Source organism: Pezoporus occidentalis, unplaced genomic scaffold (assembly GCF_034315485.1).
Source record: "Pezoporus occidentalis ecotype Australia unplaced genomic scaffold, CSIRO_AGI_Poc_V1 ctg257, whole genome shotgun sequence".
Lineage (NCBI taxonomy): Eukaryota > Metazoa > Chordata > Aves > Psittaciformes > Psittacidae > Pezoporus > Pezoporus occidentalis.
This window is the reverse complement of record NW_026914469.1, coordinates 488,010-512,130: the sequence shown is the minus strand read 5'-3', so window position 1 is coordinate 512,130 and position 24,121 is coordinate 488,010. Positions and strand designations below refer to the sequence as shown.

Here is a 24,121-nt window from a genome sequence, read left to right as displayed (position 1 = left end):
TCATCACCTTTCTTACCTATGGAGATACTGAAGGCTTGAATCTCAAGGTGGCCTTGGCAGTGCCCCTGGTTGGTGGCAGCTGCTGTGGGAAAAGTACAACTGTTCAGCTCATCCAGAGATTTTATGATCCCAAGGAAGGCAGGTCAAGATACCTCCAGGAGATGACTCTGTGTGTCTGCACATCTAGCTCTGGAATCACTGCCCTTGTTCCAATGACACAGTGAAGTCTCCCCTAAAAGGCATGTGCCATCCTGGGGAGAGAGATTCCTTAACCAAAATGCTTAGTGAAGGATGAAGCTACCCAATGTAAGCAAAACAGCTGTCCTGCTGAAATAATTTCTCCTAAATGTTCTTGTGCCAAGCAGTTCAAGGGATTCTCATAAATCTTCCTTCATAGAGGAAGCTATCCATGGAGCTCTCAATATGCAGAGCTATCCAGAGCTTCCTCATAACTTTTGAGAATAATGGTCATTTTATATCTTTAATTCATGACTTGGTGAGCATTTGAAGAGCTATTAGAGTTCCAGGGACACAAAAGCTTAGGCAGGTATACCCAAGTAGTTGTGGTTTAGTGGAAGGAGAAGCTGCTGGGGCTCCTGCCACTGATGTCGCTTGTCTTTACACTGTCTTTCTCTGTTGAAAGGACTGTGCCACTGAGTGTTTTGGAAATGTGTGTGGTTGTCTTGAAGTTTGAAGCCATGGTTGGAGAAAGAGGGGCACAGCTGAGTGGAGGCCAGTAGAAAAGAATAGCAATTGCCAGAGTTCTGGTTTGCAATCCTAAAATTCTTCTGCTTGATGATACTGAGAGTGAATTAGTTGCGCAGGCAGCACTGGACAAGGTCAATATTGATCAGTTGTGAACTGTTCTTGTAAGTGCCCATAGAATTCAGTTAATGATATGGGTAGGACTGAAGTGCCACAGGCTTTCCTAAAACACTTTTCTCTTTGGAGAGCTCAATATGGAGAGCTCAGTGTGGGCTAAGAGGTAAATATTATCTGTCAGTTTTGGGGATCTGTGTGGGCTATGTTCTTATTAACAGCCAGCAAAGAAATTCAAAGCCAACTTGGAGGCATCTTCAAGAGCAGCTGCTACATGTTGACTGACATCTAGACATAACTTACAAATCATACGGACAATTGAAAAGTAATAACCAATCCTGTATTTCTTGTTGTCTGCTTTAAGCAAATGTATTAACTGTTTACAAAACAGTTTCACCTATTCCTTAGGCTGTATCAACTATATTTATTGGCTTTACACTTTCTCTGTTTCTCTCTTTTACTATGCATTTATGCTTATGCTCTGGGCAAACACAAATTCCCACTATTGCATTAACATTTTCAGTAATGATCACAGTTTATCTATGAACAATATCTTTAGAATAAATTTTTTTCACCAGATGATATTCTGCCTCAGAAGTACCTTACTCTACCCACTGTGCATGGTTGTGTCTGGAAGACTCAGACCACATGAGATGAGATGACCACCAACATGAGAACCTAGGTTCTCATATTCAGAGGTCTTTTAGTCCCTAATGCTCACTTGGATTCCTAGTTGTCACTAATTTCAGCAGCAGTTAGACTATTTGTCCACTAGTCCTAATTCCTGATAGTTCACACTACTTTAAAACTATGCTAGCTGGCATACAGAGAGATCTTTCTCGCAGCCCTGTGAAGTGCCCTGTAAAGTGAATTCCAGAGACAGGAGAGCATAGAACTGCTGATTAAAATATATTTCGTGGGTTCCCAACTAACTGCTGCAATATAAAATTTATATAAGTAGTTTAAGCAAGTTAGTTAGCCTTTCAAATCCCCCACCTATCTTTAATATATGTCCTATAGCGTGATGCATCTCCTTGTTGTCATCTCCGGCAGAGCATGCCAGAAAGACTTCTTAGACTAGACTAGCTCTAACTGCTGTTAAGCAAGGCAAAGCTAAGCTGCTGTGTGCCAAGCATCCATTTGTTCTCCTCTTGCCTACTTTTTACTCACTGTGCTGATCATATAGCTCTATAGAAGGTTTACATCAGATATAGAGTAGACCACTTTTCACTGCTAGCTTTACCAAACCTCTGCTGAATCTCTGTTTACTGTTTATGTGGATGGAGCGTTCTGCTTTTTATAATGAAGGACCTTAACATTTTGATGTGATTTGAACTTTTAAAGATCATCTCAGACTTAGTGAAACTCTCAGACTACAAGAAATTGCATACCATTTTTTATAAGATGGTTTGAACGGCTGTCATTTTCAGTTCTTAAAAGAATGTGACAATATTAAGATAACAGGTTTAGTTGGAAATTCACTGAGAATACTTCAAGCATTACAGTTGTCTATTTCCTAGTTGTAAAACACTTACTAAGCCATTATTCTAGCAGTTCAAAATGTTAAGCAAAGGCCAGAGAAGTTGTGGCTGTCCTACCCCTGGCAGTGTTCAAGGTCAGGATGGACAGGGCCTTAATGAACCTGGTCTAGTGGAAGGTGTCCCTGCCCCTGGCAGGCGGGTAGGAACTGGGTGATCTTTAAGGTCCCTTCCAACCCAGATCATTCCTATGATTCTATATGACTATATGATTTGTAAACTGAATTATATAAACTTGGAGGGTCATTAAATATTAATACAATTTTATTCCAGCACACACGGTCACAATTTGCCTGTAAAAACATTTTTGTTACATTGAACTACATACTTCTATGATTTATTTTATTATTTGTGAGTAATTAAAAATACGGAAAAACAATGTGCGTAGAAGTGCGATTTTAAGTAGAATTTTAGATAAATATTTTCAGCTAAGTCAAATGAGTAATTTAGAGCATGTAAAATTGTTAAGTGATTAATTTTTAATATTTGTGAAATGCTCTGAAATAGAATTATCAGTGACATGCTTAATGGTAGCAAATAAATTCCTGAAAATTAATATATAATTAACCTACACTTGCATGAGAACATATTCCACAACATGTAAGGAGCAATTCTTTTAACCTTCAATGCCATCAAATGCAAAAAGTCATTTAAATTGACAACTTCTTTTGCTGGATAGTCCCACGAAGGCGAAGTACTTTCAGGGAAAATCTCAAATTGTTATTTCTAGAAGAAATGAGAGCTTTTGTAGCATCCATTGGTCTTTTCCTTCTTTCATGTTATTAGTCTTGGGTACTGAGTAACAGTAAGAATTTCTGCAGTTAATTAATACAGTATTTAAAGATCAGTTAGTTTGTTATTGGAACAATACTTTGTTATTGGAAATGTATGTGCAGTTATCAATGGGGCCTTGCAGCCTGTATTTTGAGTCATCATTTCAGACATTATAGGGAGGCGTATAAAACAAAGAAGTAAAAATATTTCATTGTGTGCTTTGTCTTTCGTCATTGTTTCCTAATTACAGTTATGATCAAACAATAAATGGATACGTTTTTCAACGTGCAGTGCAAAGGTGAGGAACAGGCAAAGCTCCTTGCTTACAGAGAAGGCAAAATGTCTGCTCAATGTCTCCCAGAGAAGTGACGCAGATTGCAAATCCTCAAGCAGATCAGCTCACTGGTGTGGAATGAGGAGAGGTTGTGCTGTGATCTGTCTGAACCTCCTTCACCCTTACCTCTTTATGGAAACCAATATGTTAGCACAAGCAGTATAGGCCTGAAAGGTGACGCTTGCACTGTGTTGCGTTATGTGTGCTCAGAGTATGTGTTATGCAAAGCAATGCAAAAGCAACAAGATGAAAGGGATTTGATATAGTGCTTCTCAGTAGACTTTTTATTATAGAGAGCATTTCTGTAAACCTGAACTTATGGTGTTAGAAAATGAAGTTACATTCTCAAGGAAGCAATTCTTCATTTGTACTGGAGGGAATTTTCTAACACTTTCTGTTAGAACACACCGTTTTGTTGGAAAGGTATTAATATCAATACAGTGTGGGATATTATTATAGTTAGTGCAGCAGAGAGACACAGTGTGAGAGTACAAGTGTATTTGTTTATGTACCCCTATGTCACATGCCATAACAAGAAAGAATATATGGTTGTGTTACTTGCATGAGTTGTAGAAGACAAAGATTATCTCATCTGTCTGCTACAAGAATCTGAATCAGTTTAGAAACAAATATAGCCCTGGAAGCTGAACCTCAGGTTCATGTTTTGAATGTGAATGTTTTGGGATGAGGCTCTTGGTCTTGTTTCCTCAGGGTTTGGTTTTTTTGGTTTGGTTTGGTTTTTCTTGGGTTCTATTTTTTTCTTCACAGCTTCACCACAAAACGGAAAAATAAAAACACAGCAAAATCTGCATTTACTGGAGCACTTTTTACAGCATGCCAAGATATAGTATACGACATGAAAGATACTGAAATAACCTATTTAAATTTTTTGTACTCATACAAGAGGTGTTATCTTCCAAAGAACTGCATAAGGAAAGAGTATTATGTTGGTGTTATACTTCAGCTTTATTGCAGAGAGTAACAGAAAACATTCCTGAGGGAAGGGCAGCATGATGTGCAGTTGCAGTCGTTCAGGAGTTGTCCCCTGATCAGTCCAACATGGAAAATAACTGACAAAGAGCAGAACAGAGATATTGGCAAAACCTGGAATTAAAATCCTTCCTTTGTAAAACATTAATTTACTCTAAAAACTTTTTAAAATCTTTTCAGGCGTGATAGGATATATAGTAAATCTACATTAGAAAATTCAGATAATTGCACTGTAAATTTTATTGCTATGGACCAAACGAGGCAAACAGGAGTCACTTTAAGCAAGCAATAGGTATATTTTTACAAAGACAAACTAAATTTAATTAAAAAAATTAAAACCACATTTTGACTGTTACTCAACATTCAAAATATGCAAACAAGATCCAACAAGAAACCCTGTACATTCTCAAAGATCTTTTTAAAAGAATTCGAGACCTTGAAGACCTCAAACCTTATAAAATGTATTTGTGTTATCTAAATTTACCTTTAAATGGAAAATTATTTCCATAACAAAGCAAACTCTTCATACAACATAAAGTTTTGGATTGTGTTAACATACAGAAAGCAAAAACTCTGTTAGTTACTGAGTCTTAGTCTAAAAAAAATAATGGGTCTGTAAAATATAACACATCATATTAAGAACAATTTCCATGTTTCTCTCTCAGTAACTAGTCATTGTTTCACATGCAGTAATCTTCAGCCAGTGACTCCAGAAATGCTATTCTAGAGTCTTAAGACATGCCTCAACATTTTGCAAGTGTGAATTGCAATAATACCTACTGACGTAGGTTATTCACTGACACGTGTTACTGATTTTATCTTGCTTAAATACTAAGGAAGCCTTCATTCCCAAGACATGTAAAATCACTTCAGATCTATAAACTTCAAAGAAAAAACACCAGTTTAGTTCAACAATGAATGGACTTGTTGTAACTCTAAATATATATAATGCATACAACATGCATGTAACAGTAACAGGAGAAATTATTGTACTGTTACTTAAGTAAACCAATTTCCAAATCTTTCTGCTATGGGAGTTTATAGCAAAGGGAGAGGGTGCCATCAAGGAGACAAACAGCATGCATGCACTACTGTTCTTAGGTTTTGGACTAATTTCTTCTGTCATTTCTTTTTCTTCAACTAAGTTTTCCTTACTGCTCATGAGATGTCAGTCACTACATCGTCAGCTGTGCAAAGTTCTCAGCACTATAGTGTTAAGCAATATATAAGAAAAATTATGATAAACTTTCACTATCAGATAGGTTCAAAACATAGTAAGAGGGTCCAAATGTTCTCTGTGCTATAAGCTGGCCCCATCTCCCCAGCAAAGGAACCTTTGTATGAAAGGCCCACACTGTGTCACAGCCTGTGTAGGAAAACCCAATACTGACAGCACTGATAGTACTGGTAGTACTGCTAGCTGCACAGGTGTAGATCACGTTTTGAATCTTCTTCTTAAGTGGTGCCTCAACACCTTCCCTGAGCTCTCTGCAACACTTCTGCCCGCATGTGATGGGGCTGTACTGAAACTATTCTACACATACCTACATGAATTCAACTCCTTGGATTTCTAAGCATACCAAAAGTAACTGAGAAAGACCACATTATATGTGCTTAATTTAAGATTACTCACAGCTCCATACCATGAAAGTTGAGCAATATTTCAAATCACCTCTTCAGTCTATGGGGTACATCTTTCTGTTTATATAGGATCAAATAGTATTGACCACGATTTCTGAAATGCAGTCTAAATTCTCATGTACACATAATTGCTCATATGGGAATGTATATTTGTCAATGCATGGAATATTCAGTATCATAGAATCTTTAAATCATAGAATACAAGTTTGGAAGGGACCTCAAGGATCATCAGGAGCAACCTTCTTGGCAAAAGGACAGCCAGATAAGATGCCCCATCACCCTGTCCAGGTGAACCTTAAAAGTGTCCCATGTTGTGGAATCCACCACTTCTCTGGGAGATTATTTCAATGGCAGATTGTTCTTATTGTGAAAAGTTTTCTTCTTGTGTCTAACCAGAATCTCCCCAGGAGTAACTTGTGCCCATTAGCCCTTGTCTTTTCCATCTGACTCCTTGTAAAAAGGGAGTTGCATCTTCTTTGTAGCCACCCTTTAAATACTGGACCAAGCACCAAGCCTCTTACTTTCAAGTGACCAGTTTCTGTTTGAGATCAGGTGTGAGAAAAAAAATCCTGCAATTAAAACACTGTTTAATGGGGCCTGAAGACTATTACAGGGTATACACTTGTTTCTTTAAAAAAAGTCTCATTCTCTGCTCTACACTTACAGGTGCTAAATTCAGCTTTTAAACATTTTGATTACCTCAGTTGCAAGTAGAATTTTTTTTTACTTAGTAATATTCTTTTTGATATTATATGCAGATAGTCACTTCATTTATCTGAAAAGAGACAAAAAGTGTGATTAGGTAATAAAAAACCTCGGTTTTCTTTCTCAGAAAGGGTTTCACATTTGACAAAGCTGGATAAATCGTTACAATGAAGCTTCGATCCATGGTATTTAGAGCAATTCTGAGACAGGTAAAAGCATTGTATTATTTAGGTTTTTGGAGCTTTAGAAATGCTTCTTTTTTTACGTGCCATGAATTGGCTTTGTGTTTATTTAAGTAGTCATGCTGAGATCATATCTGTAAAGTTGCCACATTGATTTCTTCAGCTCAGTTTAGAAACTGACTGGACTAAATCTTCATAACGTGTCCAGGTAGATATTTTAAATGGTTTTAAAACCTTTTCATTGATTTAACTGTAGGTCAAGCGTAAGAAAGCTCAAAGGTAATGGTAGTGTTTATGTAGCTTATTTAATACAACCAAAGCACGTTTGGACTGAGGACCAGAGAAAGTAGGCTGTAATCTAGAAGATTAAATGTGAAATTCAGATCTCTCTTCCTGGTCAGATAACTCCATTTTTATTTGTGGCCAAGGTCCACAAATAATTACCAGCAAAAGTTACAGGACCTGCATATCTGACTAGCTGCACTCACTGAATGTGGCTGCTCCTTCGTAACAGGCACAAAGCCAAAGACAGCCACAGTAGGGGTCCAGGGTATGAACAAGGCTCTGCTGTCAATAGAAGTACATTCAGCAGCAGAGGGAAAACTGTTTAAAATAATCAGCCTGAAATCCAAACCCAGCAGTCGCTACTTGCTAAGCAGTGAGTAGGACGGCAAGGATCCAAACTCCGTGCCTAAAGAGGCTTATCACCATTATTTGATGGCTGGCATTAGCTGCTTCCTGGAGCTGGTGCAGTGGCCAGCTGCTCAGCGTCCCTGCTTTGCTGCAATGTGTATCATGTACCAGTGCAAACTGGTAAGCCCAGTCTGGGAGACTGGTACAGCCTGCACTGGTACCTGCCCTGCATGCTTGCCAGCATTTCCAGCACAGCCAGCCCTAACTCAGGTGATCTTGTCCCTCTTTTGGTGCCACTCCTGTCCTTACCAGTTGATTTTCTACTGAGCATTTTAACTCAGCACATATTTCATGTTGGTATTCAGTATCTTACTGACAATCTACATTATCAATTCAGTCCTTCCCTGAATTTCTGTCAAATTTTACTCCCAGCTGACCCACTTGTAGGCATACATGTGATCCCTGAGGATTTTGCACATGTGAGTGCAAAGCAAAGCAATGAGAGACCAGACACATCACTCCCTTGTGTTTCACTCCCTGCAGACAGTGGTCTATTCCAAACATGTCCAGTATGACAGCATGTCTGGGACCAAAGAGGAGGTTTCCAAACAGGCACAACCACATCACTTCTTCAGCCCATACAGCTGAGTGGAGTTTTTGTGGTCTCCACAGAGACCATATTCCTTTTCTCCTTTCCATTCATTTCCTCCTTGAGAAATTTCCAGAGCCAACCTCAGCCACATCAGCTTCCCCCTCATTAACCCTGTTTATTAGGGACCCAGATGACCCTTCTTTCTGGTTTAGATGGGAAGGGATTATAGGTCACTTCCTTGGGAATTAAATTCCATGAGACTTTTTGACTAGCCCAGATCTCTGAGAGCATGCTGAATCTTAACAGATCCCTGGAGGAAGTACTTTAAAGACCCTAAAGGTAACAGAGAGATTTTCATGTCATTATCTTCACTTTTCTCACTCTGGTGTGAAAACACTGCCCACCTGGCATCATGTTCAAGTGTCAGACACTGCAAAAGGGGGACCTGGGAGTGTTCTGTGCATTACCTCCAACACATATGGTGCGCTCTCCGTTTCACGTAATGCCAAAGCAGTCATCTGTCTATGTGAGCTTACAGCCAGATTGAAACTGTTTGTTTTGCATGTTTTTTTCTTTCTTTCTTTAACAATACAGTACTTTACTGCACTTAAAAATAATACCTCACCCTCAATAAAACCCCAAGAAATAATAATGTATCATGTTTGTTGATGTCCAAAGGTTATGTATTTATACACTAATGGGAAGAAATATAAAAGCTCTTACATTAACCTTATGAACAGTTATTACACAAAAATACGATATTGTTGATAAGAATTATGTATGTATAAAGTAATAAAAATTCTTACATTGTTTATTGGTATTGATCTTTTGGACTTGATATTTGGCGAATCTGGAGGAAAGATAGCGTGAATATTTTATTTTTACTTCCAGGGTTTAAATAAGACAAATGTTTTGCATGAAATTCAGACATTTTGTTTTTCAAATTGTTGGTTTTTTGAATGTGTGTTTTAGAGTCACTGATCCCTCAGACCAATTAATCTGAATTGTTGATGAGATATGAAAGTATATGACTCACAAGATTTTTTCCTCTGAAAAAGGAAGGGGGCGGAAGCGGGAGCGCAGCGGCGGCTTCGGCGTCGCCATGACGAGTGACCTGGACATCTTCGTGGGCAACACGACCCTGATCGAAATTTTTTTTTTTTTTATGAGGAAATAACACGGTGGATGGATGATGGCAGAGCGGTGGATGTGGTCTACCTTGACTTCAGCAAAGCCTTTGACACAGTCTCCCACAGCATCCTCACGGCTAAATTGAGGAAGTGTGGACTGGATGACCAGGTAGTGAGGTGGACTGCGAACTGGCTGAAGGAGAGAAGCCAGAGAGTTGTAGTCTATGGGGCTGAGTCTAGTTGGAGGCCTGTAACTAGTGGAGTGCCTCAAGGGTCAGTACTGGGACCAGTATTATTTAATATATTCATCAATGATTTAGATGAGGGAATTGAGTGTACTATCAGCAAGTTTGCTGATGACACTAAGCTGGGAGGAGTGGCTGACACGCCAGAAGGCTGTGCTGCCATCCAGCGAGACCTGGACAGGCTGGAGAGTTGGGCAGGGAATAACGGGATGAAATATAACAAGGGAAAGTGTAGAGTCCTGCATCTGGGCAGGAACAACCCCAGGTTCCAGTATAGGTTGGGGAACGACCTGCTAGAGAGCAGTGTAGGGGAGAGGGACCTGGGGGTCCTAGTGGACGACAGGATGACCATGAGCCAACACTGTGCCCTTGTGGCTAAGAAGGCCAATGGCATCCTGGGATGTATTAGAAGGGCGGTGGTTAGTAGGTCGAGAGAGGTCCTCCTTCCCCTCTACTCTGCCCTGGTGAGACCCCATCTGGAATATTGTGTCCAGTTCTGGGCCCCTCAGTTCAAGAAGGACAGGGAGCTGCTGGAGAGAGTCCAGCGCAGGGCAACCAAGATGATTAAGGGAGTGGAGCATCTCCCTTATGAGGAAAGACTGAGGGAGCTGGGTCTTTATAGTTTAGAGAAGAGGAGACTGAGGGGTGACCTTATAAGTGTCTATAAATATATAAAGGGGGAGTGTCACGAGGATGGAGCCAGGCTCTACTCAGTGGCAAACAATGATAGGACAAGGGGTAATGGGTGCAAACTGGAACACAAGAGGTTCCACTTAAACTTGAGAAGGAACTTCTTCTCAGTGAGGGTGACGGAACACTGGAACAGGCTGCCCAGGGAGGTTGTGGAGTCTCCTTCCCTGGAGACATTCAAAGCCCACCTGGACACATTCCTGTGTAACGTTATCTAGGTGTTCCTGCTCTGGCAGGGGGATTGGACTAGATGATCTTTTGAGGTCCCTTCCAATCTCCAGCATACTGTGATACTGTGATACTGTAATAGTCTTCCAGATGAGAAAGAGGTAGTCTTGAGTAATCTCGCAGCGCTGCATATCATTTTGCATATGTCTTCTCAGATGCCACAGAGATTTTGCAGCAACACTCAAGACTTTGGAAACACTTCAAAGCAGACTTACAGATTTCAGGGTATGTGCAACTGACAGAGAATTAAGGTGGGGTTTTAGGTTTATAGCAGGAGAAAGTACATTGTTTAGTAGTCTTTCCAGGTGCATGTTATGCATGCAAATAATTGTTGCTAAATGGCATAGTTCTTGGTATTGCTCTTTAGTGAACATCTGATCATCATGTTAAATTCACAAGCAGGAATTTCTTGTAAACTACATTTTATTAGAAATAAGGTGGTGATGTTTGTGCCATTGCAAAAAGGATATACAGGCTGTTAATACAACTTAGGTTTGCATTTTGTCTTCTCATATCTTTTTTAAACTTTTATGTCTATTATATTTATGGTTACATGTAAAGAACAACACATGATGTGTGTCACCCTGTTGCAATCTGAAGTAATCAAGTTCTCTTGTGTAGCCTAATGAAGTGATATGCAGACTAAAGCTTTTAAGATTTAACAACTCTTATTTCATGTTGTAGGAGATCAGTTGGTTTGATGATCCTAAAAATATCACTGGACCATTAATTATGAGACTTGCTAATGATGTCTCACAAATCAAAGGAGTAAGTAATAAGCATTGGCCTTTCTCATATGTGGTTTAGCATAGACTAAGTTACAGACTGGATTTGATAGGTAGAAATCTTGCACACAGTCATCTGGAAGCTGTTATTAAATAACATTTATTTTGGTGTCAAGAAAATCTAATATTATAATAGTAAGATATGTATTTTTATAGGTATAGATATATATAACTTTGCTTTTAGCTCACACTGGCTTTCGGTCCTGTTATCACTACCATAAATGAGTCTTGAAGGGACTCAGCTTATTTAATGTTATTTATCCAATCTACTTAGTTGTCTAGAGAGCACTGTGTTTTCATGTTAAATGTTACAAATATTAACAAAATGCTTAAGTGTAAATGAGGATTACTATCATTGCAGCACTGTATTTGCTTACATGCTTAGATAAAAATGGTCAGAGAGAAAAAAATAGTAATCTCAGACTCCAAGTCAGGAAATGTCACGTTTCAGGGCACCTGGCAAGTTTGAAGTCATGGCTCTATGTATAAAAGATATGATATCTATGAGATGTCATTGTGGTTTTTTGGGCAAAATCTGAAAACAAGGACTGTAATTCTGAGTAAATAGATGAAAACTGAAGAAGAAGACTAGGTAAGATAGAGAAGACTCAAGGGAACTATTTGTACAATAGAATGGTTTTTCAAAAGATAAAACATCTAACTCTGCAGAATATTTAGACCAAATTAAGCACTTTCAAATGTCTCTGGTTAATAAATCTCCATTCTCTGGGTAACAAATAAAGTTTTCAGATAAAACAATAATTTACAATGGTTTCATTCTTTTCCATCCTACAGGTTCCAGACTGGCCATAATTGCCCAAAATGTGTTAATCTTAGAACTGGGATTGTTCATCATTGATCCATGGCTGGCAGCTGAGTCTTCTGGTTTAGCCATTGTGCCAATTCCTGCTGTAACAGGAATGATTCAAATGAAGATGCTTGCTGGACATGCAGAAAAAGTTACAGAGGAACTGGAAATCGCAGGACAGGTGGGTTCAGTGACATTTTTATCTGGTTTCATCTCGTACTACACGGTGTTGCTTAATAGGGACTTTGGTAATAGAATAAGAATATTTACAAATAGATATATTTGTTCTGACAAAATGATGATGTAGCAAATATGAATCTGAAAATTGAAAAGGTAAGTTATTAATTTATGTTTTCAGTTTGTAGCATTCAGAGCATACTAAGCATTTTAAAAGTCCTGGGTCTCTCACACCTGTCCCAAGTCTGCATTTGGGTTCCCTATTTATTCCTGGCACTCTGCTTTTTTTTCCTTTCCTTCTTTTCTTTTCAGCTTGTTTTCTTTCGGAGCTCCTTTCTTCTACCTGACACATATCTTCACCTTCTCTCACCTTGCACTTGTCTGTCACTCTGGATAAAAAGACACAGTACATAAACCATCAGGAACAAGGTGCATGAAAATATCACAGTGACAGTGTAGCTGACCATGCCCTGCAATCAATCCCTTGCTCTGATTTTCATTGCTTTTCCTCTCAGCTAGAAAGGGGAGAAGAAGCCTGGGAATCAGCTTCAAAGGAAAAATATGAGTGTGGCAGCAGAAAAGGAGGATGTTACTTCATTTCATAACTTTGAGGAGAATTGTTTCATCAGTTCTCAAGAAGTTCCCAAGTCTCAGGGCAGAGTGTGCTTTGTGGGGACTGGGGTTTTGACACACCCCAGGCAGCACAGCACCTGTGTGATCTTCTCTTACACCCTTTCCCTCCCTCCCAATGTACCATGGTCAGTTGTGCAGAGGTGTCTAGGCACAGCAAATCTTATTTTCTCTTTCCATGATCTGTATTAGAGAAGTTTCTCAAAGGCATTTCTGCCTCCAGGCTGATTAGAAAATGGTTTTGGGTGTTTACTCCTAGCCCTTCTCACACTAAAATAAAAGTGCATTCTGTTGGGTTTGCCTGACAGGCATTTTGGTATAAATCTATAAATCCATTAAAAATGTAACCAACCATCAAGAGAATTCAATGGAATTAACCCATCTTTTATTTATCATGAATTTTACAACAGTTTACAGATGAGGTTTACAACGCAACCTGAATTTAACATACAAAGTCTCACAACACTCTTTTGAAAAAAGTATCCAGTGCAATCATTGTACAGTGTGGCTAAAATTGTTAGTATTTTCTATGCCTCTTTCCAGATCATGCAGTGATCGCACTGGCTACTTATTAGCCTTGGCTGACGACAGGCATGGGGAAAAGGCAAGAGAGGGTAATGTCAGTACCAGAAGTGAAACTTGGAAATCTCTGTGAGCCCACAGGTTGGCTGTTAGGAAAACAAAGACGCAATCTAAATCGATCTTGCTTCTAAAAAGAGCAAAGGCATTAAAGGTTGTTAGAGAGACAAATGTAAAGCTTCTCAGCATCAAAATATGTTTAAATTGGCTGTGCAGGAAAAAAAAAATCACTTTACCTGTGTATAAAACTATTCCTAACAGTAATACAGACATAAAGAAAACATGTTTATCTTTGTCAGGGAGCCAGGTAATATTTACATGTATTTATGTTAGGTTTTCCATGTTATTTAATTATTTCAGTATCTATCTTACCATCATGTTACTTAGTCTGTTGTGTTTCTTATTTATAGATTGCCTAAGCATTTATTGTACTTACTGTGTAGAAGTAATGACGTAGAAAGAGGAGTCTGCTAAGTGTAAAGGTACAGCTAAGTTTTTAGACATCAGCTCTCGTGTTTAGAGCTGCTAGGCTTTTTCTTACTGAGTTGAAGGCTGAGTCATGTTTGCTTCCAAGCTGTTTTCTACATTTGCAGTAAAGGCTGATGATTCACAAGCCTAGAAGTGTTCTGTCAGACATTAAAATAGCAAGTTAAAAGAGATTTAGTTTTAAAAGAACATATATGTTAAGAAAAAGAAACCTGTTCTTTTTTATGTGATAGGGTAATCAAGAAAAAAATTCAAAATACTTCTTGAGTCCATTTTTATGCACTGAAATATTTTAAAGTTAGCTGATAGTGAAGTTGTTTACAGCTGATTATTGTTATCTCACATCAGCTTCCTTGGAGCCTATTTGCAAGACCTGTTATGTGGTTCAGGTGATGACCTGAATATGTGGTTTTGGCAGACTATATTAAAGCCATTTTTGCAGATCTCAGTTTCTGGCAAAATTTAAAACATAAGTATTTCCATAGTAACTCAGCAAAAGGTTTCACTTTCAACATACCAAGCAAACCTGAAGCAACACAAGTCTCAAGCATCTATTTTTAGCTCCAGGTAAAAATCTACTCTTCCCTTTAAAAGAAGGGTTCTTCCTGGAAAACTGGAGCAATGCCATCTTCACACACCAGAGATAAAAACAAGCTACTCTCATTGAAAGATAGTGCAGAAACAACATAGCTAAAAGAGAGTAAATGTACTTCATGCCTTTCTTAGGAGCAGCAGCATTTGTCATGCACTTACCTAATGGAGTCAATTAGCTCCCGGTACAATCCTTTAGCACACAGTTTGGAGTGGTACAGATACTACAGGGGGCTTCTGTGAAGGTAAGTGGGAGTCCACAGTGTACAAATCTTACATGGATGACAATATATGAGAAAAAATCGAGCTTGAGTAACAGATCATGGGTGACTTTCTAGACAGTGGATAATTTTTATTTTTCTTTTCCCATAAAAGGAGGACATTGGAACTAAATGATGAGCTGGAACGAGTATAGTGTTCCATGAATACACTTTACAAAATTGGTTTCCAAGGTGCTTTACATTTTGAGGTTTTATTTGCCGGATTCTTGACCAAGGCTAAATCAACTGTTGCTATTAAAAATTTGGTGATGGTATTAATTAACTATAAGTCAATCTCCTTAATATTTGGGGAGCATTAAGAAAATTAAGGCATGAGTTTCCACTATGGATTCAATCAAGACTGGGCATCACTGATCATTTTGGAAAACTTCTTCTTCTGTCACAAAACAGGAAGAATTTCCAAAGATAAAAAATTGTCAGGAATCATGTGCCAAGCTGCCATATGGGCCAGGAGAATCTGTCTTTTTACTTTCAGGAATGGCACGGGGTTTTGAGTTCCTCGTTTAGGAGTCTTGAAAGATTTCTGGTTTTCCAAAAATGCTGAGAATGCACCTTGGGAAAGATCTTTTCCTTATGGGTGAGTTCAAAATTACAAGTTGCTTTTAAAAATGTCGACATATGTTTACCCTGCAGTTCCAAATGCATTTGCAGGTGATGTAGGCTTGTTCACTTTATCCTGCCTGGGGCCCTGCAGTGATGACAGCTGCCTGACATCATACTCATGACAGGTTACACAAGCCCATTGGAAAATAAACCCCACATGCCTGCCTGTGCTAAACTGTATAATGTCTCAACTTCACTGCTATGACCCACGCTAACTGCATACATTTAGCAACAGCATATCTACAGATGTTGAAACTACACTTTCAACAGTATTGTAGACATACCTCTATTGCAGTTGGATTTGTTGCTTTATGTTTAAAAATTTCCACATAATAGGGTTTTTTTGCTGATGAATATCTGCTCTCTGATGTAGATTTCTCCTGAAGCCATAGAAAATACTCACACTGTTGGTTGACTCAGAAAAAAAAAAAAAAGGCCTTATGTATAGACAAAGATTGCAAGCAACATATAGGTAAAAGAATGTTTCTTTAAAAAAGCTATTGAAATATTCCTTTTTCAAAATGAACATAAATTAACACCAAAATAAACTGAATCATTATTTATCTCTGTCAGTGCATCAGTGCCTCATAAAATCTTTCATTCCAAAATCAGGTTTAACATAAAAAATATAGATTATCTTTCCCCTCCAGCTAATGTTCTTGACATTTTAGGTAGTGTTCTAAAGATCATGTTCTGAATTCCTTCTGTTTTCTTTCGAAGTCTGCATGATGCTGTTATAGGATGCTCTAATTCTGGAAATTGAAGCCTTTATTAATTCTTATAATCACAAACCCTTTCTCCTTAGGGATCCTATTGTCTAACAAACCAAAGGCAGGTTTTTACCTGGATGTTTGGGTAAGATTCCTATAAAAATCAGCTGGATTTTCCCAAGGAAGGAACCAGAAAGGTGGACCTGCATAGCAGCTTCTGTGTTAACTCTGTTATCTTATCAAAGTACTATTGCAGATCATGTGAAAACTCATGAATTGTCACTTGCTTTGGTTCACTGTAAGATGAACAGAAAGATTTGTTCTATTGAAGTGATTTCTGCTTTGTAGAAGTTCTGAAGTCCTTGATGATTTTCCTCATGTATCAGATGGCTGAAAATTTGAATTGCAGTTGTAGTATAACTTTGAAAATAATTTTAATGAATGTATGACAATACAAACTGTACATGCACAAAATATTTCTATCCCAATATTGTCATTGTTTTTTTAAGACAGAAAGGAAACTGAAGTGCACAGGAATGATGATGTCTTAGGTTAGGATCTTGAAATAGAGCTGGAGATTATTTTACTTTAAAATACTGAGGACTTGTGGATTCCTTTGAATTAGAAGGATACTCTTCACACTATAGATTGGTACAAATGAATGTATGAGCAGTCCTGAGGAGAAGGACTTGGGGGTGCTGGTTGGCGAGAAGCTCAACGTGAGGGAGTAGTGTGCACTTGCATCCCAGAAAGCCAACCTTGTGCTGGGCTGCATCAAAAGGAGCATGACAAGCAAGCCAAGGGAGGTGATTTACCCCTTCTACTCCACTTTTGTGAGACCTCACCTGCAGTACTGCATCCAGCTCTGCAGCCCCCAACAAAAGAGGGACCCGCTGGAGCAAGTGCAGAGGAGGCCACAAAGATGATCAGGGGCTGGAGCACCTCTCAATGAAGACAAGCTGAGAGAGTTGGGGTTGTTCAGCCTGGAGAAGTCTCCAGGGAGACATGAGAACAGCTTCCAGTGCCTAAAGGGGGCATCTGGAGAGGGACTTTTTACAAGGGCATGTAGTGGCAGAACAAGGGGAATGGCTTTAAACTGAAAGAGGGTATATTTAGATTAGATACTATGAAGAAATTCTTCACTGTGAGGGTGATGAGACACTGGCACAAGTTGCCCAGAGAAGCTGTGGGTTCCCCATCCCTGCAGTGTTCAAGGCCAGGCTGGATGGGGCTTTGAACAACCTGGTCTAGTGGAAGGTGTCCCTGCCAATGGCAGGGGGGGTGGAACTGGACGATCTTTAAGGTCCCTTCCAGCCCAAACCATTCTATGATCATATAATACCTTTGGATTTACTTTTGGCTTTACACAAGCTATTACGTACTTTACTTATGCTGGGTGTTTAGGATTGGTGCCTCTCTAGTGAGAAATGGACACGTGTGGTTTAAAGCTATGCTTTTGTAAGTATCTCTTTGTTAGGTTCTTTTTTGTCCATGTGGTATAATAGGTTTGATTTTTCTGTAGGTATCACGAAATCATGGAGTATAGAACTGAAAAAATCAACAGATACTTCCCTCTACCATTGTTCACCCTTACATTCCCCTCCTTCCTTCCAATATTACAAATCCAAAATAAGTGACACTTATATAATGTGTTTTGCTACTTACTTACAGTTTCCCATGTAATCAGGATGCCCAGGGTAAAAGGGAGGTAACATGAAGACAGGCAAAGCAAAGCCATTCCTTGTTTTCATGGCCAACAAGATTTCTTTAATAACAGAATCACATGGCTTAATTGCAGGGAGTGTAGGTGAACAAGAGTTAAAGATTAGTGGAGGAAGTAACAAGTGAAATTCAGGAAAGGAAATTATAAGCCCTGGGACAAGAGAGCTGCGGAGTAGGAGGACGATTTGGCAAACACCCAGTATAGAAAATGCCCAGCCAGAACTAAAAAAGCTTCTCTGAATGTTTCCACCTGGCACCTTTCCAGACTTGCCTTTCTCCCCTCCTTGTCTCCAGCACTTAACCGAGTCTTGCTCTTGCTTTTCTCCCAGCAGTTGAAATCCCTGTCTGTATTTGTCAAGAGCCACTTTGTCTCCCATGTGCATCCAATGATCACTTCTGGCACTTGACACACTCTGGCAAAAAACATGCTGCTGCTGAGGCTAAAGCAACTTCTTACCCTGATGATACCAACCCCTTTTCAAGTACCAGCATTACCCTTCCTTCCCCTATGCATTCAAATGGATACCTTCTTCTCATGTATCTCCTCTCCTACTGCCCTTTGCTCATCCCAGATTTCACGCCTTCTTCTCATCTCCCATTTGCCTTTTCCCTTTTTCACCTGAACTTAAGGATTTGATCACAGCTGGAAGACTAGCCCATTCAAAGGAAACGTGGAATGGCAAATTTCTGCGTAATTCCCACACCGCTCCATAATTAACATCTTGAGTTCTATAGATGAAGAAACTGAGCTGCAAGGAACTGTACATTCTACTACATCTTATGCGTTAAGAACAGAAACAGAAATCAACTCATCCATTTCTAATAAATCCAGAGAAAGTGGGCAAGGAAGGGAAGCTTAGAGTGCTGCTCACCTCCCTACAAACTCATTATGACAGCTCTTACTCTACCTCAGCCTTAATAAACAATATTTATCTGAAGCCCCATATCTGCCCATAACAGCTTTTCTTGCCTTTGCCACCTGTCTAGGTATTTTTCTCCTTTTTATCTTAACAGAGTTTTTTCAGCTGTTGTGTTCAGTGCAGTGGTGTTAGGACAAAGCACTTCTTTCTTTCACTCCAGACGACGCCAAAGCCAAAATGTCAGCTGCCCCCCTGCTCATGTTGTTTGAAAGAATACCCTCCGTAGATAGCCACAGTGAGGAAGGAGACAAGCATGTGAGCAAGCTTGCTGTTATGCACAGCATAGCATACTTCTTCTCTAATTTATTTCAAGCCTGGTTTTCTGTTTTTTTATCCCACCCACATCAGTGGTACTGAGAAGAAGCACTGTGTGAGCCCATTCACATATGACTCATCCAGCCAAAGGGGGGTTAAGCCTTGCTTAGTGTCTTCTCCTGCCAAACCCTCACCTGCCTTCTGGAAAAGCATCTTTAAGAGCCAGTGGAAATAGAGTTAATGCAGCAGAGATAATTTTTCAGTGTTTTCTTGCACAAAGCTACCTGAGCACAGATCTTGAACGTATAACCAGGCCTCTGCTTTTTAACCAGAAATTTTTGAGGGCTAACTTATTTGCAAGTTTTCTGTAATAGATTGTCACATACTTTAGTAACCAGCAATGTATATGAACATACGGATGCATGTGGTCTGCCATGTAACAAAGAGATCAGAACATTTGAGACACCTAACACATATATTGTAAACCTTGTTTTTATTATGTGTGTATTGTATATGTGTGAACATATGTACCTGTATATACACACATAATAAAAGAAAATAGCTATGAAGTCTTACGACTTCATACATTCAAGCTATTATGTTGATTGGTCATTTGCATATGTCTATATCTACATTTTATATATACTCATTCATATGAACTATATTTCTTGTGTAGGCATATATCCATATTACACATACCATATTACATTTTATAGTAAATCAATTAGAAAAGGTTTTCAAGTAGAAGGATTGACTCAGTGTGCAGATCAGAAATAACAGATTATTTTCAGTATCTTAAAGGACAAAAATGAAAAAAACCCAAACCCAGCAAAGAACATGCCAAGAATGTGAATGAGGTCCTTGCAAAGCGGCCACCTAGAGCTATTGTTACTTTTGAAAACGTAATCTTTTTTAACAGATGGGGTAAGAGAAGCTGTCGAACTCTGTGGTTACAGAACAGAATTTTAATATGCCTTCAGAGTAGAATATTTAGGAGGGAATACGTGTTTTCACAATGGCTTCTTTGGCTATTGTGCAATTAATTCCTGCAAAAAAAAAAAAAAAGTCTGGTCCTTTGGAAAAACTCACACTGATCTCTCATTAATGCTCTTCATGGTCTTTTATGAACTGTTACATTAGTCTAAAAACCTGACCTAACTCTACTGTTTCAATCAGAAAATATTTGGTAGAAATAGAACATTCAACGATGTGTCATTTGACTACCGAACCCAATCATTTTGCAGATGCCTGGATGGGGGGGTGTCTTCATCTCTGCAGGAGAAGTCTCTGTTGAGAAAATAATCTGTGTGATATTGGTACTCAGGCAGGTCCTTCCAGATGGAAGAGCATGGAGCAATAGACATGCAGGAAGTACTGAAAAGGTGGCTGGGCACTTCCCTTAGGTTAAATGAAAGCAACAGCAGAGTACAGAGGCAGCCCGAGGAGCACTGGTCTCACCCTTCTTTTTTCAGCATCTCATTAGCCAGGTATGTCAAGTCACACACACAGAGCTGGCTTGGAAACAGACAGAAACCACCATCACTGTGAGGGTGGTGAGGCACTGGCATAGGTCATCCAGAGAAGTTGTGGCTGTTCCATCCCTGGCAGTGTTCAAGGCCAGGTTGGACGGGGCTTGGAGCAACCTGGTCTAGTGGAAGATGTCCCTGCCCATGGCAGGCAGGGTGGAACAGGATGATCTTTAAGGTCTTTTCCAACCCAAACCATTCCATGAGTCTATGATCTTGTTCCTGTTTCCTTCTCTCCCTTTCCCTATTTGTACCGGTTGTTACATCTTGGATGCATCTATGACAAGCTAAGTTTCTGCTGTGGTGGATCTTCTTGCTGCAAAATAAACAGCACCTTGGAGGGAAAAACAGTTTCAGGTTTTCTACACCGGCTGTGAATAATTATGCTAGAAAAAAGAAAAAAGCCCAGAAGTCGATGTGTTTGCGTCCTCCTGAGCAGTGTTTGCTCAGGAGGTGAATTTGCTTGCAGGTGAATGCAAGCAAAGGCCCTTCCTCATGGTGTTCTAACTGACCAGCTGAAGCTAACACCTGCTTGTCAGCTCACTTTTGTGGAATATACAGGCATGGGCAAATAGTTCTCAGTCAATAAATTCCCACAGACTTAGGAGCTTGGGGGGCTTTCCCTGCAAAGCATCATGCCTTAAATGAGAGATGAACCTTCGTTCACATAGCAAGTTAAAAAACAGGGGAAGCACAGAGCTGAAATCAGATTTCTTGAGTAAATTTGTGTCAGCTTTAAAATACTGAGGACTTGTGGATTCCTTTGAATTATAGGGTACTCTTCACTCTACTGATTGGTACAAGTGAATCTATGAACAGTCCTGAGAAGGACTTGGGGGTGTCGGTTGAGAAGCTCAACATAAGCCATCAGTGTGCGCTTGCAGCCCAAAAAGACAACTCTGCTGGGAATTAGGTTTGGTGCCTCTCTAGTGAGTTTGCTTGCAGGGGAAGCAGAGAGCTGGAACAAAATCTCTTGAGTAAATTTGTGTCAGCATTAAAATACAGCGCGAGGCAGAAGAGGTTTTTATTTGACTGGTTTCTCATTCATCCTAAATCACTCTTGGTGTCTCAGTTTTCTTTCTTTTGGAGAACCATGAACCATGGTGGTAAAAGAAGGGCTGACTGCTCAGGCTGCTTGGTGACGAGTCATAGGTTCACCCTCAGCAATGTCACAACCTTCCTCTTGCACCCTGCACTCAGCTTCTCTGCAGCTTGGTGCCTTGCCCCAAAACAAGTTACGCTGCTCTTGCTCACCATCAAGGGGTTGTGCTGCAGTTAAATAAGCCCAGAAATGGGTTTCTTAGCTCTGCTACTGTATGTAGTCTCTTCACCAACACTTAACCGGTGACTGGGAAAGGCACTGCCCCAGACTCGTTACACTCCACAAGATTAGGTCCAAATCCAGGTTTATACTTGTGCTTGCTTTCTGTATCTAGGAATATAGCACACATGTGGGAGACAAAAGAACCCAGTTCTCCGGTGGTCAGAAGCAATGCCTCAAATCTTGTATGGCAGCCCTGGATCACACCGATGAAGCTTCTTCTGGATACAGAGTGAATTTATAATGGGAGTCTGCAAGTTGGCTGGTCATGGCACCAGGAAGCTCTTTTATTGTAAAAAAAAAACAAACAAAAACACATACCCTCCCCCCCACCCCCACAAAAGTTACCAATTTTCAAAATAATTATTGCAACATTTGGCATTGTTGTAGCCACAGAGCCCAGAACATTGGGTGACATTAAAGAATTCATAACCGTCAGAATATTAAAAAAGAAAGGGGGGGAGGGGGTTGTTGTGTTAAAAGTGTGTGTACTAAGTACCCATACCTACTGCTTAAAACCAGAACACAAAACTCATTATCTGGCATGTTATTGGATTATAGGATGATGGAAATATTTGGGGGATTAATTAATTATTATTTACAGAGTTACTGAAATTTGGAGCAGTTTTCCATGCTGCTGAAAGTGAGTGAAAAAGTGCATGGCTTGTCAAAGAAGCCAAGCCAGTTCACTGGGGACAATATCTAAAACTGTCCAAGACCTGCCTGTACGTCGTGGTTTAAGCCCAGCCAGCAACCCACAGCCACGCAGCCACTTGCTCAACTCCCCCCACCCTGCTTCGTCCCCCTACTCCTGAAGGGATGCAGAGGAGAATCAAAAGAATGTAACTCCCACAGGTTGAGATAAGAACAGCCCAGTAACTAAGGTATAACACAAACCACTGCTGCTACCACCAATAATAATGATAAGGGAAATAACAAGGGAAGAGAATACAACCACTCACCACCAGCTGACCGATACCCAGCCCGACCCTAGCAGTGATCTAGCCCTTCCAGATAACTGCCCCAGTTTATATAGTGGGTATGACATGCTGTGGTATGGAATACGCCCTTAGCTGCTTAGGGTCAGGTGTCCTGTCTCTGCTTCCTCCTGGCTTCCCCTCCTCCCTGGCAGAACATGAGACTCAGAAAGTCCTTGGCCAGACTAAACATTACTGAACACCAACTAAAAAACATCGGTGTTATCAGCGCTGTTCCCAGGCTGAAAGTGAAAAACACAGCACTGCACCAGCTACTAAGGAGAAAAATGACTGCTACTGCTGAACCCGGAACACGGTGGCAGTGAGGAAGAGCCAGGCTGCAACCCTGGAGATGTCTGCTTGACCTGACTTCTGGGGCAAGTGAAAATATGAACACATGTATACCAGCACGCACTCTGAACCAGTCATCAGGGATAAGGTTTTCACCTCTGAAGCCAAAAAACATCACCTCTGTCATTGCTCTATCACAGATAACAGACTAGGGGCATCAGAGGTGCTAACAGCTGCTGTATTTGTTTCTTATTCACATTTTGGTTTGTTCATTGCATAGATTGCCCAGGAAGTGCTAGATAGAGCTAGAGAAGGTAGCACCTGTATTGTGATAGCTCACCACCTCTCCACCATCTAAAACACTGACAAGATTACTATGCCCAGAATGGCAAGATTGCAGAGCAAGGGACACATCAGCAGCTCCTGACTGAGCAAGGCATCTACTATTCTCTGGTCAGCATTCAAAGTGGGTCGTGTAATGTGTGGTAGCAGGTAGTACCTGCTGCTGAAGTGCATCTGTACAGCTGGTTCTATCTTTTGGATGACGCTAGTTTCATTACTTCTGGTTTTGGTAAAATAATGTGAATAGCTCCCTTAAACCTCATAACTAAGAAATAACTGAAGCACATTTGCTTCGAGAACCCAATCCTCTTCTTCCACCAGCACATCAGCAAGCTGTTCCTGTAAAGACCTAGTGAAAAAGGATGAGACCTTGCTCCTCTCTTCAAGTTTTGGGGGTTGTTTTCACAGGTTAATGATTACCTTCTAACTTTGCATTCTTTCTAAACTCTGGTGCGTGATGAGGATTATAAGACATACAAGATGCACGCCAGGAAGAGGCCAAAGAATTTTTCAGAAAAGCAGTCACTGGCCAGAAAGAGAGTAGCTGTTGCTTATGCACAGACACCAGCATGCAGAGACAGAAGGGTGGTAGTGATGTGTTCCTCAGCACAGATGG

General features: G+C 40.0%; 1 pseudogene; it reads left to right on the top strand.

Moving 5' to 3' along the window:
* The window catches only part of LOC134166212 (phosphatidylcholine translocator ABCB4-like), a 36,122-nt pseudogene extending 15,557 nt beyond the window's left edge, over positions 1–20,565 (top strand).
* Positions 20,566–24,121: the final 3,556 nt, after the last annotated feature.